The 17,223-nt window shown below is 46.7% G+C and overlaps 1 long non-coding RNA gene across 1 annotated transcript in view; it reads right to left on the reverse strand.

The window, feature by feature from the left end:
* The window catches only part of LOC144825256 (uncharacterized), a 58,167-nt gene extending 49,816 nt beyond the window's left edge, over positions 1 to 8,351 (reverse strand). The window contains exon 1 of the long non-coding RNA XR_013609357.1: positions 8,256 to 8,351. This is a non-coding gene — a long non-coding RNA (uncharacterized LOC144825256). The remainder of the gene's footprint in view (positions 1 to 8,255) is intronic.
* Positions 8,352 to 17,223: the final 8,872 nt, after the last annotated feature.

Here is a 17,223-nt window from a genome sequence, read left to right on the forward strand (position 1 = left end):
GTCGGTGTCAATAAGTCCAGAAACAGACACCTGCACTGCTTCTGGCCCTACATTGTCAAAGTAGAGGCGAAGCTCCTGATCGGGAACTTCGCTGAAACCAGGGATTGCTGAATAGGCACTCTTCTCATTAGGCAGGATGCTGAGTCGCGCAGGGTTGAAGAGGCGCACTTGTTTCAAGAATTGTATGCCTGGCTGGGCCTCCCCCATGTATTTGGCCACCTTTTCTAATGAATGTTCAAAAGCTTCATTAAGCTGGGCTGTAATTTTTTTTTCTGTGCCAGGCTTAGTTTTGCCCCTGCAGTGGTCTGTACAAACGGCTCTAGTGACTCCACAGTGAGGACTGAATTGTTGGTTAAGTTCATGTGGAGGTCCTCCAAATAATCGTATACCTTCATGGTAACTGGAGTCTGACTCTGGAATAGCTCCATCAGGTTTAAAATGCTTTGGCATTTTTCTGCCACAATGTCCAATTGGACTTTAATGCACTCCCTTTGGTCGGTGTTAAAAATCTTCTGTAGATTTTCAAGGGAATCTGGGGGAGACTTGCTGAGTTGCATCTCTGACTCCACAAACCCAGCATAGGCCTGAAAGTGCTTGCAGTGGTACTGGACTGCGGCGAACCAAGAATTCCAGCGGGTACTGCAAGGGTCAGGTGCCACCCGTGCCTTCATCCCATGGTTCTCTGCAAGATGGTGCAGGTACCTTCTCTTTCTGCTGCCAGCCATATAAAAGATGCGGGAGAAGTACAGCAGGAAAGCATTCAGCTCCACAAAAGGCTTCCTAAATGACTCCCCAACAAGATTCATGATGTGTGCCAAGCAGGTGATGTGGATGGAGTTTGGGTACAGATTCCTCAACACTGTGTTGAATGCCTTGAGCATGTATGCCGCATTGTCAGTGTTGAAGGAAACAACGTTCTGGAAGTCTATGCTGTACTCTGTGAGCACCTTTACAACAGCTTGCGCTACAGTCCCATGGTTGCACTGGGATAGGAAGACTGTGTCCACCAGGTAGGTTTGGATCTGACGGTCACCCTGCGGAGAGACTACTCCAACTAGCACATTCAAAACACACCGCCCTTCGACATCTGGTGTTTCGTCAAAGATAACGCTAATCTTCTGATCTTTCAATAGCTCTTTCAGCTCGTTCTTGGCACTTGTATATCTCTCTGGGAGATACCGTTCTTGCAGCTGATGACTCCCAGGTATCGCTCCACCATTCCGTACTCGCTCGTGCAGGAACTTGCGCAACACAGGGTGGTCGGTTTTGCTGAGCGGAATGTTCAACGCGGTGCAGACATTAACCCACTCAGTTATCATTTCGTGGTTTGCGGCACCGGCAGCTGTACTCTTGGTGAATAGCGAGTTCACTGTCATCTGGCGTGCACGTTTCGGCGAAGATTGAAGGTCAGGATCATCTGAACAGCGCTTCAAATGTTTTTGGGACCGCACATGCATATCCACAGTGTGTTTCCGGATGTGGTCCACCGCCACATTGCACACACTGCAAAACAGCACCCCACCATCAGCGTGCATCACATTGCTGTAGTCTCTGGCCCGGTCTGCTGCGGTTATCTGGGTGGGCAGATGTGATCTGTGCTTCACACCCTTTGCAGGCTGCATAAACTTCTCCATTCTGCTTTTCTTGTGGTGGCTTGTTGCTCCCTTGTAAAACAGAAGATCTCCCGGTTGTGGCGCAGTCAGTTAACTCACCTACAAAGATAGTTGGTATTACTAAAGACACCTCAAAGGGGGGAAAGGCAATTGTTGAAAGGAAAGTTCAGAAAGCGCCGGTGCTCAACGATAAGAAATGCATGCAACCCTGAGGCACAAGTAAAGTGACAAACGTGTTGGGCCATAACTGCAATGGTAAATGCCAGTCCCCGAACGGTGTTGAGCAAACAGACAGTGTGAAAAGCGCAGGGGGAAAAAGCCATAGCAATTGTTGAAAAGCTCAAATTAAGTGCCCGAAAATAGAAAATGTAACATGCCAACGGTTACATGGGTGGTGCAAATTCGACCAAAACGTGTCCAGTCAGCCACGTGCAAAGAAAGAGAAAGAATTGCCCCAAAATAAACAACGATGAAATTCCCCCGAGGTGCCCACAACCCCAAACTTACCAGTGCGCTGTGGCAGCTGACCCAATTCTGGCTCTTGCAACAGCAGATTCTTCCCAGTGATGCTCTGCAAAAGAAACCAAGTAAAGAGTTAGGAAACTCACCTGGTGCCCACAACCCCAAACTTACCAGTGCGCTGCGGCAGCTGGGCCAATGAGTCTTGAAGCTGCAGTCCCTTGCCCCACAGAGAAAACAGCAATTGCCCCAAACCAAAATAAACAACGATGAAATTCCCCCGAGGTGCCCACAACCCCAAACTTACCAGTGCGCTGCGGCAGCTGACCCAAGTCTGGCTCTTGCAACAGCAGATTCTTCCCAGTGATGCTCTGCAAAAGAAACCAAGTAAAGAGTTAGGAAACTCACCAGGTGCCCACAACCCCAAACTTACCAGTGCGCAGCGGCACCTGGCCCAATGGCAAGTAAAAATTAATGGCAAAGGGTCAGGATTCAGGACAAAAAAATCAGTGACAGTAAAAAATCAGGCCAAAGGGTCAAGATTCAGCAAAAAAATGCAGTACAGTCCAGAGAACACAACAATTCCCCCGAACCAAAACAAACAATTATGACATTCCCCAGAGGTGCCCACAACCCCAAACTAACCAGTGCGCTGCGGCAGCTGACCCAAGTCTGGCTCTTGCAACAGCGGATTCTTCCCAGTGATGCTCTGCAAAAGAAACCAAGTAAAGAGTTAGGAAACTCACCTGGTGCCCACAACCCAAAACTTACCAGTGCGCTGCGGCAGCTGGGCCAATGAGTCTTGAAGCTGCAGTCCCTTGCCCCACAGAGAAAACAGCAATTGCCCCAAACCAAAATAAACAACGATGAAATTCCCCAGAGGTGCCCACAACCCCAAACTTACCAGTGCGCTGCGGCAGCTGACCCAAGTCTGGCTCTTGCAACAGCGGATTCTCCCCTGTGATGCTCTGTAACAGAAACCAAGTAAAGAGTTAGGAAACTCACCTGGTGCCCACAACCCCAAACTTACCAGTGCGCTGCGGCAGCTGACCCAAGTCTGGCTCTTGCAACAGCGGATTCTCCCCTGTGATGCTCTGTAACAGAAACCAAGTAAAGAGTTAGGAAACTCACCTGGTGCCCACAACCCCAAACTTACCAGTGCGCTGCGGCAGCTGGGCCAATGAGTCTTGAAGCTGCAGTCCCTTGCCCCACAGAGAAAACAGCAATTGCCCCAAACCAAAATAAACAACGATGAAATTCCCCAGAGGTGCACACAACCCCAAACTTACCAGTGCGCTGCGGCAGCTGACCCAAGTCTGGCTCTTGCAACAGCGGATTCTCCCCTGTGATGCTCTGTAACAGAAACCAAGTAAAGAGTTAGGAAACTCACCAGGTGCCCAGGACACCAAACTTACCAGTGCGCTGCGGCAGCTGGGCCAAATGGCTCTTGAAACTGAAGTTTCCTCACACACACAGAGCAGATACAGCACAGACAGCAGCAGTGCAAGCTTCCCTCACACACAGAGCAGATACAGCACAGACAGCAGCAGTGCAAGCTTCCCTCACACACAGAGCAGATACAGCACAGACAGCAGCAGTGCAAGCTTCCCTCACACACAGAGCAGATACAGCACAGACAGCAGCAGTGCAAGCTTCCCTCACACACAGAGCAGATACAGCACAGACAGCAGCAGTGCAAGCTTCCCTCACACACAGAGCAGATACAGCACAGACAGCAGCAGTGCAAGCTTCCCTCACACACAGAGCAGATACAGCACAGACAGCAGCAGTGCAAGCTTCCCTCACACACAGAGCAGATACAGCACAGACAGCAGCAGTGCAAGCTTCCCTCACACACAGAGCAGATATAGCACAGACAGCATCAGTGCAAGCAACCCTTGCATAACCGGTACAGCACAGGCAGCAGCAGGGTGCGCGCGCACACACACACACACACACACACACACACACACACACACACACTCCCCCACCCCAACACCATCCCCTGCATAGAGAACAGTTACAACAAATAACAAATAATGGAATGACATACATCACAATGTGGGGCTGTACAGTTTGGAACGGGGAAAAACAAGCAGGTATTGTAGAGTATACCAGGGTGCACAAATAGCGCATCATTCTTTCCTCCCAATATTTGTGTCTCCCCTGGACCCTGGAGTGCCTTTACAACGCAAAAAGGAGTTTTCCCCAAATCGGGATTTTTTGCTATTTTGTGATCGGGCCAGGTGGTGTTCTTCTGGCAGTGTGCACAGAAGAGCTCAGCCAATAAAGATAAACTTTAAAAAATCCGCAAACATTTTCCCAGGTGCATACAAAATTTCACACACGTAAAATTAGAGAAATATTCTTGGTATCTTTCCTAGCATGGCAGGGATTGCAAATGCTCAGAGCTTTCCCTGGCAAGAAAATCCCTTTGCAACCCTGATACCCACTGTGACTCATAGCGCGGACTTTACCCGAAGGTGTCAGAGCGCTTCACAAAAGGAACATAAATGGAACACAAATTGTGAGCAACCAAAAATACATGAGGTAGTAAAGGTAATAATGACAATTGTGAGCAAACTGAATACATGAGGTAGTAAAAATGTTGAGCAACCAAAAACACATGAGGTAGTAAAGTAAAAGGTAATAGTAACAATTGTGAGCACACAGAATACATGAGGTAGTGAGAATTGTGAGCAGCCAAAAATACATGAGGTAGTAAAAAGTGCACAGGAAGAAAAAAGTGACAAATGTGCAGTTACAAGAGAGAACACAGTATCATTTGAGGCGTAATACTGCAAAAGGTGCTAGACACTCAGGCACACGAACAAGCGTTATGTAGGCAAGGTGGCACTTGAGCAAGTATCAAAGATAAAAACATGTGCGAGCGCTTTACACAGTTTGTGGCACTGTTACTCCCTGCGCCTCCCTGCACTGCCCCCCTCCCACCCGGCCAGCGCTCTCACAGAAACACGCAGCCCGGGGCCGGTCGGCCACATCTCCGCAGCCCGGGGCCGGTCGGCCACATCTCCGCTGCCCCCCTCCCACCAGGGCAGCGCTCTCCCCTATGTGTGCGGCGGGGCCACACCAGCGTAGGACGGACCGGACTTACCTGTCTTCTGTTTGCCGGCCGGCTTTCCTCCTGCTCCGAGCCCCGGTCTCTGCTGAGGAAGAGTCTTCGTGTCGTCGCTGCAGCTTCGTGCTCTCTCCTCCCCCTCTTGGTGTGGTGCTGGTCTTCTCCCTTCGCTCGGCCGCCGTCTTCTCCTTCTCTCGCCGCAAATGACTGAATGGGTGCCTCGCGCCTTCTTTTAAGGCGGAAACGGGGGCGACGGGCGGAAACGGCAAATTTCGCGGGCTTTATGGCAAATATCGCGGCATTTGCGGAGATCGCGCGATTTCGCAATTTTTTTGCAAATCGCGAAATCGCGATAAGCTGGAGGGTCTGCCTATTGGCCACTTGTAGCTTACAAGATGTCATTGCAGTGGCCGGAGGTGTGTTGTAGAGCGCACTTTCACATTTCTAACACAATTTCTTAGATGCCATGCTACACCACATTCATCAACTTACCTGCCCAGGAATGCTGAGGAACTTGAAAATACAAAACTGCAATTTTATAGAATATGAAGGTTTCCACAGGTCATGGGGTGCATAGATGGGACCCATGTGCCTATATGTTCCCCCTTATGCATAGAATACATATCCCGTAATAGGAAAAGCACACATACCCTCAACATCCAAGTTGTCTGTGACGCAAACAACATCATTACAGATATTGTTGCCAAATATCCTGGATGCACCCATGACTCATACATCTTCAGACACAGTGGCATATACCAGAAATTAGAAAGAGGTGACTTTGATGAAGGATACCTACTAGGTACTAAATTTTCATGTCCACAGTGAAATATATTTGCCCTTTAAATTCTGTCTGCATGTTCTCTCACCATCATAAATCTCTCCCCAGATGGCAGTGCGTATGCCCTGCATCCATGGATTCTCACACCTTACCTGTCTCCCAACAATGCACCTGAAAGGCGATACAGCAGATCAAATAGATGCACCAGGTCAGTCATTGAGCACACATTTGGCATTTTAAAATCACAATTCTGATGTCTTCACGAGAGTGGCGGAGCATTGCAGTATGCGCCTGAGACAGTCTGCAAAATTGTGCTAACCTGTGCCATACTCCACAACATTGCCTGCAGGCGTGGCCTGCCCGTGGAGGTGTCTGATTAAGACTTGGGAGAAGAAGACCCTGGCCCAACAGCCAAGCAAAGGAAGCTCAGCAGCAGAGGGGAGAAGGCACATGGACCACATAGCCAGACACTATTTTCCAAGGTACGTCATAACCATTGACACTTTACACACAACAAATGACACTACAAAATGTGAACTTAGCAATTGGAATTTCCCTTAATTTGAGGGCATGTCATAAAACAAGGCTGGGCAACCTGTCCATCTCAATCCACAAAACCAAATGAAAGTAGAAATGTCATGTGGTTACTGAACCACCAAAAAAAGGGAAACATACACATTTGTGCAAACAAAACACTTCTTGCCTCTATGCCCAGCATGTGGGGATCTGGCACACGGGATTGGTGGCTGGTAACTGCTTCTTCGCTGCTGCATAGGTGTTTGTGCAGTAGAGATACTGCTGCTGCAGGACACATCACTGTCTGCTTTCTCTGGTGTTCCTCCAGTAGCAAACACGTTTGTTTGGATTGCCTCCACTGAAGCTGTTATTTGTTGCAGCCCTCGTGCAATGTCACCACTGTAGTGGCCCATTTGAATCTGCAGAGCCAGGGTGCACTTGGTATGTTGTGTTGTTGCCTGTGCCAGCCTACCGATTGCCCAGGTCATTGATGCCATTCTGTTTGCCCGACTGCGCTCCATTCTCCTCTGCTGCCCTCTCTCCTCAAACAACTCTGTGCACAGCTGCCCAATAGCCCCTGTGAATGCATCAATGCAAGCCTGGTTTTAAACCATCTTTTGTGTTATGTAATCTCTGGCTCTGCTTCTAATTGATCAGCCTAATCTGTTTTGGTGCTGAACCTTCAACATGGCTTGCTACAGGCCACCAAACACCGCCTGAGTGACTCCTCCAAATTGGTTGGTAGCATGCATCCTAGCCTGAAGCCGCAGTCCTGACTGCTGTTTCGGATGCAGATCCTGGTATCCAGAGTGCACTGGGATGGTGCTTATTGCTATGTTGCTGGTATGTCATGCGCTGGAGCCTGTGATGACCGGTATGCAGCACTTGCCTGTACATTTGAACAAGTTGGGGCTCTTAAAACCACTGCGACTCGACCTCAGGGAACTCCAAGCCTTCATTGCCAGCTCAGGAGGATGGGCTGCCAGAAGCGCTTAAAAGTACCAATGCTTTCCCGTGATGCGGGACTCTTAAAACCACCGTGATTCGACCTCAGGGGACTCCAAGTCCCAGAAACCCTCATTGCCAGCTCAGGAGGAGGCACTGCCAGAAGCGTTGAGGAGCGCCAACACTTTCCCGCGATGCGGGACTTTTAAAACCACTGCGACTCGACCCCAGGGGACCTCAAGCCCCAGAAGCCCTCATTGCTAGCTCAGGAGAAGGGGCTGCAAGAAGCACTTAAAAACACCAATGCTTTTCGCGATGCGAGACTCTTAAACCCACTGCAACTTGACCTCAGGTAACTTCAAGACCCAGAAGCCCTCATTGCCAGCTCAGGGGAGGGGCTGCCAGAAGCACTTAAAAGCACCAATTCTTTCCCACGACGCAAGACTCTTAAAATGTCATGAGTACCATGGCCATTACCCATGCCAAACCCTCTTAGTGTCCAGTGTCCAACCCTCATATACTTTAGTTCTTTGTTATTTCCCATTTGGTGTCATGGTTCTTTACACTCCGTATGCGCAGGTAAATAGTATGTTCTTGATGTAATTACCCTGGCCCAGTACAATATGGACTTTCAATGCTGCACTTTAAATGATGTATAGAGATTACTGTTTGTTGGCCTCACATGTTTTAAACCACAGAGAAACTATGAGAATCACATGTTTTTAGCTTTGCTGAACAGATGCTCATTAATATTTCACGTTGCAACCGCCGAACATGAGCATGAGTCTGCAGAACAGCTGAAGGCTATTTAAAGCGCTAGCACCATTGCAACGTGCTTGGTCTCGCCATTGCCAGCACTTACCTGATTCTCCGGTCCTGCCCGTCGGCATGCAGCGGTTTTCCTCAAGCCTTCCTGTTGTTGGAATCTCCATCCCTGCTCCTTCTGGCAGTCCTCTGGTGGTCATCTGCAGGTTCTTTCCCCTCCTTCTGAAACCGGATCTTTCGAGTACCTCGAACCTGAAAAGAGAAGACAGACAACAGTTAAGTAAAAAGCTCTGTTCCGATTGAAGACAACACTCGGTGAGTTATTAATTTTTTTAGGTCTGTGATAACAGCGTTGGCAAAATCAATCTTGAAGAAGGCATTGTATTCAAGGTTAAAGACAAGACACAAAGTCAAGAACAAGTCTGAAAAGCTCAAATAAGAGACTTATGATGAAAACGGACCTTTGTGGAGTAAACAGAGGTTTTAAACTCAAATAAGAGACTCAGGGTAGAAACGGACCTTTGTGGAGTAAACAGAGGTTGTGGAACATTTTATATTTGAACAATAATGGGAGACATTTAATATTTTGGAAAACTAAGAAACTAAGATATTTAGGACAACAGGTATATGGGTCATCCTTGTGACATTTATCCTTTTGTTAATTGAGGTCTCATGTACTATGATCAAGGGTCCTTTTTGATGATTGTTTTATTACGATTGCAGCGTAAAAGTACGGAAAAGAAGTGCACAGTCTCATACAGTCAAAAGCGAACCAGAGAGAGTATCCAGGATATATCATGTGTTATTTTAGGTATTAATTAGTTGTCTGATAGTGAAATAATACAAAAAGCACATAACTCCTATTGCTTGTTGACATTGTAATATGTTATATGTCTTATTTTAATCCAGAACACTGTAAGAAGCCTTCCTGACTTTCACCCTTGTTCACGCTGAGGTCGAAGACTTAGTTCCGAAGAAAGAAACATTTTATACACTTCAGGAAGATTCTTCATTTCTCTCTCTCACTCCCATTCCGCATTTCTCCTTGGAGTCTCACGGGGTGTCAGGGTAGCTATCATAATCCTGGCACTCGGGAAGCTTCTGAGGAGACTGGGGTTAGCTTGTCGCCATCAAGAGCAAGGAGATCCAGGTGGGTGCCTTCCTTGACTGAAGACCAAGCCCCACTACGCTCTTTTTGGCAACAATCAAACATGGAATTCTCCGAGGAGAGCTCACAACTCTCACAACTCACTGGGGACATTAGAGACATACAAACCGAGATGCAGCAATCATAATCCTGGCACTCGGGGAGCTTATAGGAGACTGGGTTCGCATGTCACCATCAAGAGCAAGGAGATCCAGGTGGGTGCCTTCCTTGACATAAAAGCACTGCAACTCGTCCTCAGGGGACTCCAAGCACCAGAAGCCCTCATTGCCAGCTCAGGAGGAAGGGCTGCCAGAAGCACTTAATAGTGCCAACGCTTTCCTGCGACGCGGGACTCTTAAAAGCACCACGACTCGACCTCAGGGGACTCAAAGCCCCAGAAACCCTTATTGCCAGCTCAGGAGGAGGGGCTGCCAGAAGGGCTTAAAAACGCCAACGCTTTCCTGCGACACGGGACACGCCCAGGCGTAGGCCGTGCCAAGTCATTGCCAGGAAGAGGCAGGGCAAGGCCACCGGCAGCCCTATGCAGGTCACTCCTTGGCATTTGAGGTACTGTGTCCCCTGACTTTCTTTATTAACTGATCCTGGTCAGGGCTTGGTAGACTCATTTAACAAGCAAGCTGGTACTGTTACTGCCTTATACTATGATATTTTTGAGAACAATTGTCACTGGCTATCTGTTTTTGCTAAGACATTGCATTGGACAAATTAGTATTTTTTTTCTTCTCTTTTTGAGTGGCAATCTCCCCTGGGACCCTGTACTGGTTGTACTCATTGTTTTTGCTGCATGGGGAGAATCATCTAGACTGTTTACGTTTTGTGTTGCCTGGAAGAGCATCTCCCCTTGCCTTGTCTCAATTATTTTGTGGGTTGGATTATAGTCCTCTGCTATGTAGGCCAGTTGTTGGGCTGGGCACTAATATCTCCATCAACTTGCTCTAACATCTTGTCACTCTGGGCTGGAAAAGGTCTAGATCGTAGTTGGTTTTCATTAGGCCTGGGCGGTAAATTCTGTTCCGCTTACGGAATTTGCGGAATTTGGGTAATTTTGCGTTCTGCGGAGAACGCAAAATTGCCCAAAATTCTGCGTTCCGCAAGTTCGCAAACTTTTTTGCTTGTTCGCGTTCTCAAATGCGTGTTTGTGAGATATTTACCCGCGAGCACGCAAAGAGTGATTGCGAACAGTAAAAAAGCATTGCGAACAAGCAATTACATTTGTTCGCGGAATTTCTGCGTGTTCACAGTGATTTTTTACCGTTTCGCTGAGATTTGCGTAACGCGATTACGCAGATTCCTCCCACCTCTAGTTTTCATTTACCTTGGGCTGAGGCCTGTGGAATGGGGAATAGAAAAGCTATGGAGGGTACGAGTTGTGGGTAAGCTGGGAAAGAGAAAAAGGTCAGGAAATCTCTTAAACATCCAGCCAACAATTGTATATTGTTTCGCATTGACATTCTGATAAGTGTGTGTGAAGATATTACAGAAGTTAATCCATCTGTTTCTCCACGCACTTCTACTGACAAACCATCCCCCAGAGCAACTAGCCCCAGTCATCCACCTGTCATCCCAGCTATGTTTAAAAAGTCACTTTCCGGGGGGGATGGCCCTTGCACACAATCAGGAGAACTCTTCCCACATTGCGAGGGCTCACCTCCACTCTCCCCATCCACTTTTCCTAATCCCCCATGTAGCACAATATTAAATTTGGAATCCAGCATCTCCAGTGCTAACAGGTTTTCTCCTCTCTCAGATCTGCCTGATGGGCCTAAGGCAGCAGCCTCTTGTGCTTTCTGATGTGATTTACACCCACTCCAAACCCAGAGCCCCTGAACTAGAGCACGCACCAACTTATCATAGATCTCAGGGACGAAGTAGGAACCTTGAGAGTAATGATTGATGGTCTCACTACATTAGTTTAAACATTATTACAGAACGGTCCACCACCGCATCGTTTGCCAAACCCATGTTGGGAGGTGGCATACAAACCAATTGTAACCATCCCATGCCCCGTCAGCTTAATTTATGCAAAAGGGATACCCCCACCTTTGGGCCCCCCAGTTACACCCTGCTACTACTACCTGAGCACAAACACTTCCTTAACCCACTCCTAATCGAGCAAATCATCCCCCTAATCCAACGGTTGTGCACAGCCCTAATTATCGCTTTGGGATTAGCAACATTAACCTGCCTCTGGAGGCAACCATTGTCACAATATAGCAGGAATCAATCGATTCAATAATTTCTTCAGTGTTTGTTACCCACCCAGAATTGTTTTTATGGTTAATGTGCCCAAACTTGGCACAATGGAGGGATATGAGGGGGAAGACTCCTTGATCAACAAAGAGATTCACTGGATATGTCATATCAGGGGTTGTCATTCAGTGATTCGTGATGACATCATTAGGGCGCTCACATGTGTATTACCAGCTCAACCATCTGATTGCATCGATGGGTTAAACAGCAAAATGTCACTCCCTCACTGTAATGCTCTAATTGAGGTATATGACATTTGCATCTTTCAATAGACTTGGAGTCTGGTTTCCCTATTTAAATCAGGTTATGTATACTATTGCTCACCAGCAACAGCAAGAGGGAGAGGGCGTCCAGCAGGGGGTTGATCATTTGGGTGAGCATTGTACAGGGGTGCCAGATTACTCTCCATTCTAGGTCCAGTCCAGATATCTTGGAGATTGGTATTAAGCGCCCCTATGGGTGAGATTCCATTGATTTGTTTAATGTTTATGTGAGGGGGAATAAAGGGAGTAGACTCTCATCTACTCTTATCCTATTAAAAGAAAGCTACGCTAGTAGTTCATTCCACTCAAGAGTAACAGTAGCAGGTGAATTCAATAGCACTTTTGAGCCCCTCGATAAAGAAGATCTATTCGGCAATGAGGATGACGACCTTAAATAGGCTGTTCCCCATCTAAATTTACCCCCAGTCAAAAGAAGGACACAGACGGCGCTCCACCTTAATGCCCTGAATGTTGAGTTTGGTCTGAGGGCAGTGAATGCCAGAACCTCGTCGGATAGGCACGGTGCACATACATACAATAGAGTTAGTTGCCCTTTCCGCATCAACTACATCCTTCTTGATAGGAGGCTCCGAAGAGTTCTGGTAGACATGAAAGTAGAGTGATCATAATCTTCTTTGCTTGAGCATGAACCCTTTGTGGAAAGCATCCTACTATTTTGTGCGCAGTCCTCCCACGTCCTACACCAGAGAGGTCCTTCCCTATAACAAAAGGAGATCTTTTGAATGGCAAAAGGTTGCCTTACAAGAAGACAAGATTAAGGGTATTGACCTATTAGTAGGCACCTCCAAACTCCAGTCCTTGGTTACTAGCAAATGAGGAATGGCTGATATAGCCAAGGCCCACTCGCAAAAGTTCGACCGACTTAGCTCATACCTTTTAGTCCCTAGGTCAGAACGGAAGCCCAGTATTCTATCAGGAGGAATATATTCTTGGTACAAAAAGGATTGTAGGTGCAAACGTTCCCTTTCTAGCTTCAGCAATTATAGCTAAGAACAACCCTTTGATTAAAGCATTCAGGAAGCGCTATAAGGCTACCTTGCACTCATCAAAAAAGGCTTGGGACGAGTCCTGCTGGCAGCAACTTAAGGAAGCCTACACAGCAAAGGACCCTAAGTAATTCTGGCCCTCAGTCACCTGGGGTAGTAGCTCAGGAGTACAATCACCCCCTAACTTTATCACTGGCCAGGGTTGGTATGAGCTCTTACAGAAGCGCTATACAACCTCTGGAGTTACGCCCACAGCAGAGATGACTGCCTTCTACTGCATCCCTGTGGATGATACTTTTTGGAGGCTGAAATAGGTGGAATAGTGCCGTCCAAAGCTGCAGGTCCTGATGGAATCCCAGGGGATCTATTTTTAGTTCATATCCCAAACAGGGCCCATTACATTTTAATCCTGTCTAATGCAATAGCCAGCCGTGCCCCAGTCCCAGAGTCTTGGAAGAGTGCAGAGGTGTTCCCAATTTATAAGAAAGGAGCTAGAGATGAATCCTCACTTATAGGCCCATTAGCCTGATCGACACCCTAAAGAAGGTCTTCTGCAGAGTTGTGCTGCAGAAAATCCAATTACTGGCATACGATAATGCAATTTTATCCCAGTACCAGGCTGGTTTTAGGGTAAGGACGGGGACTATTGACCAGGCATTCTGACTTTTGTTCCTCTATTGGAAAGTGGTAACGATTGGCAAGAGCAGTCTTTACTTAGCATTCATCGATTTAAAGACTGCCTTTGATCTAGTCCCCAGGGGCAAACTATGGTTGGCGCTAAAAGATATGGGTATCCCACCACCCATCCTCAGTTTGGTAGTTTGGTTACATGAAGGGACTATCTACAAATTAGATGGGGGGGCGCAGGGGCAACTGACCGATCACTACCCAGTAAGTAGGGGAGTTCGACAAGGTTGTGTCCTGGCTCCCACTTTTTTCTCTCGCTACATAAATGGAATGGTGAGCTTTCTGCAAGAAGAACCAGCAGACGCACCAACCTTAGGGGGCAATAAGGTACTGACCCACTTGTTAGCAGACAATACCCTGCTGGTGTCAAAGACACCAGCTGGACTGCAGTAGTTACTTAGCAGATTCCACTCTTTCTGCAACACTAGGGAGCTGGTTAATAATAGGTCTAAAACTAAATTGATGGCCTTTAACCCCCACAGGTCCTATAAAGGCAGGCCTTTGTTAGGTGAGGGTCCCCTGGAAAGAGTTGGCACCTTCGACTATCCCGGTGTCTGTCTCTCAGACAAAATGATGTGGAGGCCTCACCTAACTAAGATGCTGTTGGGTCATAAGCGAGTAACGGTGTCACTGGGAAAGGAGCATCACACTTCACATAGTAGGCCGGTAGCCCCAGCTCTTCAGGTCTATGACACAAAGGCTGTTAGCCTGTTAGCCTGAGGAAGCTAATGTTGGTAAAAATGCTTAAGAGAATGGATTCAGAGGGCAGTTTGTCTATTAGGGAATGCAAATATGGCTAACTCTTTTGAGCGCAGGAAAAGTATGTTTGTACGCACTTATTTGTAATAAACTGTTGCATGTGTTGTTTATTTTTCTTTTTATTGCCTTTTTATTATCCTAACTTGTGTTTTTATAGCTTTTATGACACAAGTTGTCGATATAAAGCTTATACATACATACTTGGCTCAATTGCTGGCTGTTCCCTCATCCTGCCCTTCCTCCATCTGGACCTGCTCCTGCTGTGCATCACTATCATCTGCCATTGGTTCTCCTCCCAAAGGTGTATCTATGTTACAGAAGGGGAAATAAAGAAACAAATTCTGAGTCACTATCTCAGCAGTGGTACCATGTTCTTCAGCTCACGTCAGTACCTAACTGCACTGTTTACGCCACGTACTATATTTCCCATAATTCACCAACTGTGACTTTTGGATTATGTCGATGGAGCATGTAGATGCAATTGGTTCTGGGTGTGTGGCATGCATGTGGGGAGCAGACTTTTGGTAAACATACTAATATTGCACACATTTTACACTTACCAGGGAGTGGTGTAGGTTGAGCCGTGTCAAGGGTCCCAAATCCCACAACTGCCTCTCTCGCCAGGGTACTCTCCACCATTGCCTCTGCTGCTGATGGTTCTGAAACATTGGATGGGCCTCAGCCTGTTTCTTGTACTTCACGCAGCCGTGCTGCCACCATCTTCTTGGCCCTGGAGAGCATGTTGTACCAGCTTTTCTTTGGGTTGTCCAGGGACCAGTCAGCCACACCCAGGGCATTTATGCGCAGCTGCACCTCTCTCCAGATTTTCCGTTTCTCAGACTCTGGGACAGTATGAGATGACCTCCCGAACAGTTGCTCATGGTTGTTGCAGCATTCTTCAATTAGTATGTCCAGTTCCTTATCTGAGAATTTGAGTTTGTGCATCCACTCCTTGCCTGCCTTCTCACTTGCTGGACATATTAGTTTTCTTTGGTTAGTTGGCGTTCAGTGTTAGACTGTGCTGCTGCCCCTTACAATGTAATGTCAATTTGGTTCAGGATTTTCCAGGATCATCAATTCCTGTTTTGGGGTCCTTCTGGTCTCCTAGGAAGTGGTTTTGCTCACAGTCGCTCTTTGCGCATGCAAAATGCCCTTCTCTGCAGCGTACGCTATTTGTGCACGCTAAACTGTCTGTTTTACCGCAAACACTATCTGTGTGTGCTTAGCAAGTCGCAATTTGCTTCCGTGCTAAATTGTGATGCCAGTAATTTGTGACTCACAAATTGGGGACCAGTTGGGTACGTACACTGATTTTGGCGACTAGCAAATTGCGACTCGCTATTTGACGCAAATTGCAAGACGCAAATCCATGGGGTTGTACATCTGGACTATTGACTAAAACCTGGCACATACAAAGAGAAATAAATCTATGGAGGCAGAAACTGGGGTTTATTAGAGTACAAAACATGGTGGTGTCGAGGACACTCATGGGGCCAACAGAAGGATCAAGAGAAAGTTAAGAAAAAATTGAGTAGTGTATGTAACCATTCTGTGGTTCTCTGGAATGAATCTTTCAATAGCCCAAACGTGGAATTGAGCTGTTCTTCTGAATTTGATTCAGATGATGAGAACAGATATATGATAGAGATCTTGGAACTATTAGAGAGTACGTAAATCGGAGAAGCTAGAGCTATAACAGACCGTTTAGGAGGTTTTATGTTTGATCCCATGTTATTGAACATACACTTTCACCAAAGTGGTCCCTGGCAGACCATGTTGCTGGGTATGTGCAAACATGGCTGTGGAAACAGACTCCTAAAATGTAAGGTTACGCCAGAGATCAGAATGTCCGAGGCCAAACTTAAAAAAAAAAAGGTTATGATGGCACCTGGTTTGGATGCTAAGACTCTGGCATTTTTTGGAAAAGGGCAACGAGATCTCAGGAAGGAATTAGATAAAGGCCTGAGAATGTGTCAGGATAGACTGCTGGACCTCATGGAACCACCAATAAAGATCTGTGATATGGTTGAGGAAGCTAATGTTGGTAAAAATACTTAAGAGAATGGATTCAGAGGGCAGTTTGTCTATTAGGGAATGCAAATATGGCTAACTCTTTTGAGCGCAGGAAAAGTATTTTAATTAAAATAAACTGGAAATTGGTGGAATTAGCCAATAAGGAAGCAGGGCAAGCTGCAAATGGATTGCTATTTGGAGATGATTTTTGATAAAGGAAATGTTGAACTGTGTAGGGGCATTTAGTTACCTGCAAAAATCTCAATGAAAGATCAGATAAGTCTTTGACAGATTTGTGTTTGGTTGAACCGGGTGAACAAGCAGCAGGTTCCCTGGCCGTGGGCAGAGCATCAAAAGAACTTTGCTTTCATAAGGTTGTAGGCCCAATCAATATCAATCTCTTGCCAAGCTACCTGATTTTACCCAGAGAAACAAAGAACAAGAGAGATAGGAAATTGTGGAAAACGTCATTCCCCATAATCAAGTAAGAATAAACCCTAAGGTACCCCATTAAAATTGAGAGACAGACTTGCTCAATTTTTAGCAACTAGACTCAGGTAATAGGAGATCCATGGGTACTAGAAAAAGTGTAAGGTTATCATATAGACTTTATAAAAGAAGTAGTACAGTTCCATCTCCCAGGAATTATAAGGTGCAGTTCAGAGCTATCAGAACTGGTGGTCAAGGAGGTTCAGGAATTTGTGGCGAACTGAGCCATTGTGGAAGTAAGAGAAGAGTTAAAAGGAATTTTTCAGCAATATATTTCTGGTAGTGAAAAGGGACAAGGGTATGAGACCAGTGATAAATCTGAGAAACCTGAACGATTGGGTGGAGTACCAATATTTCAAGATGGAAGGCATGCCCTTATTGAAAGACATGTTGCAGACAGGGGATTAGTTGACCCAGTCGGATTTGAAA

This window comes from Lissotriton helveticus, chromosome 3_1 (assembly GCF_964261635.1).
Source record: "Lissotriton helveticus chromosome 3_1, aLisHel1.1, whole genome shotgun sequence".
NCBI lineage: Eukaryota > Metazoa > Chordata > Amphibia > Caudata > Salamandridae > Lissotriton > Lissotriton helveticus.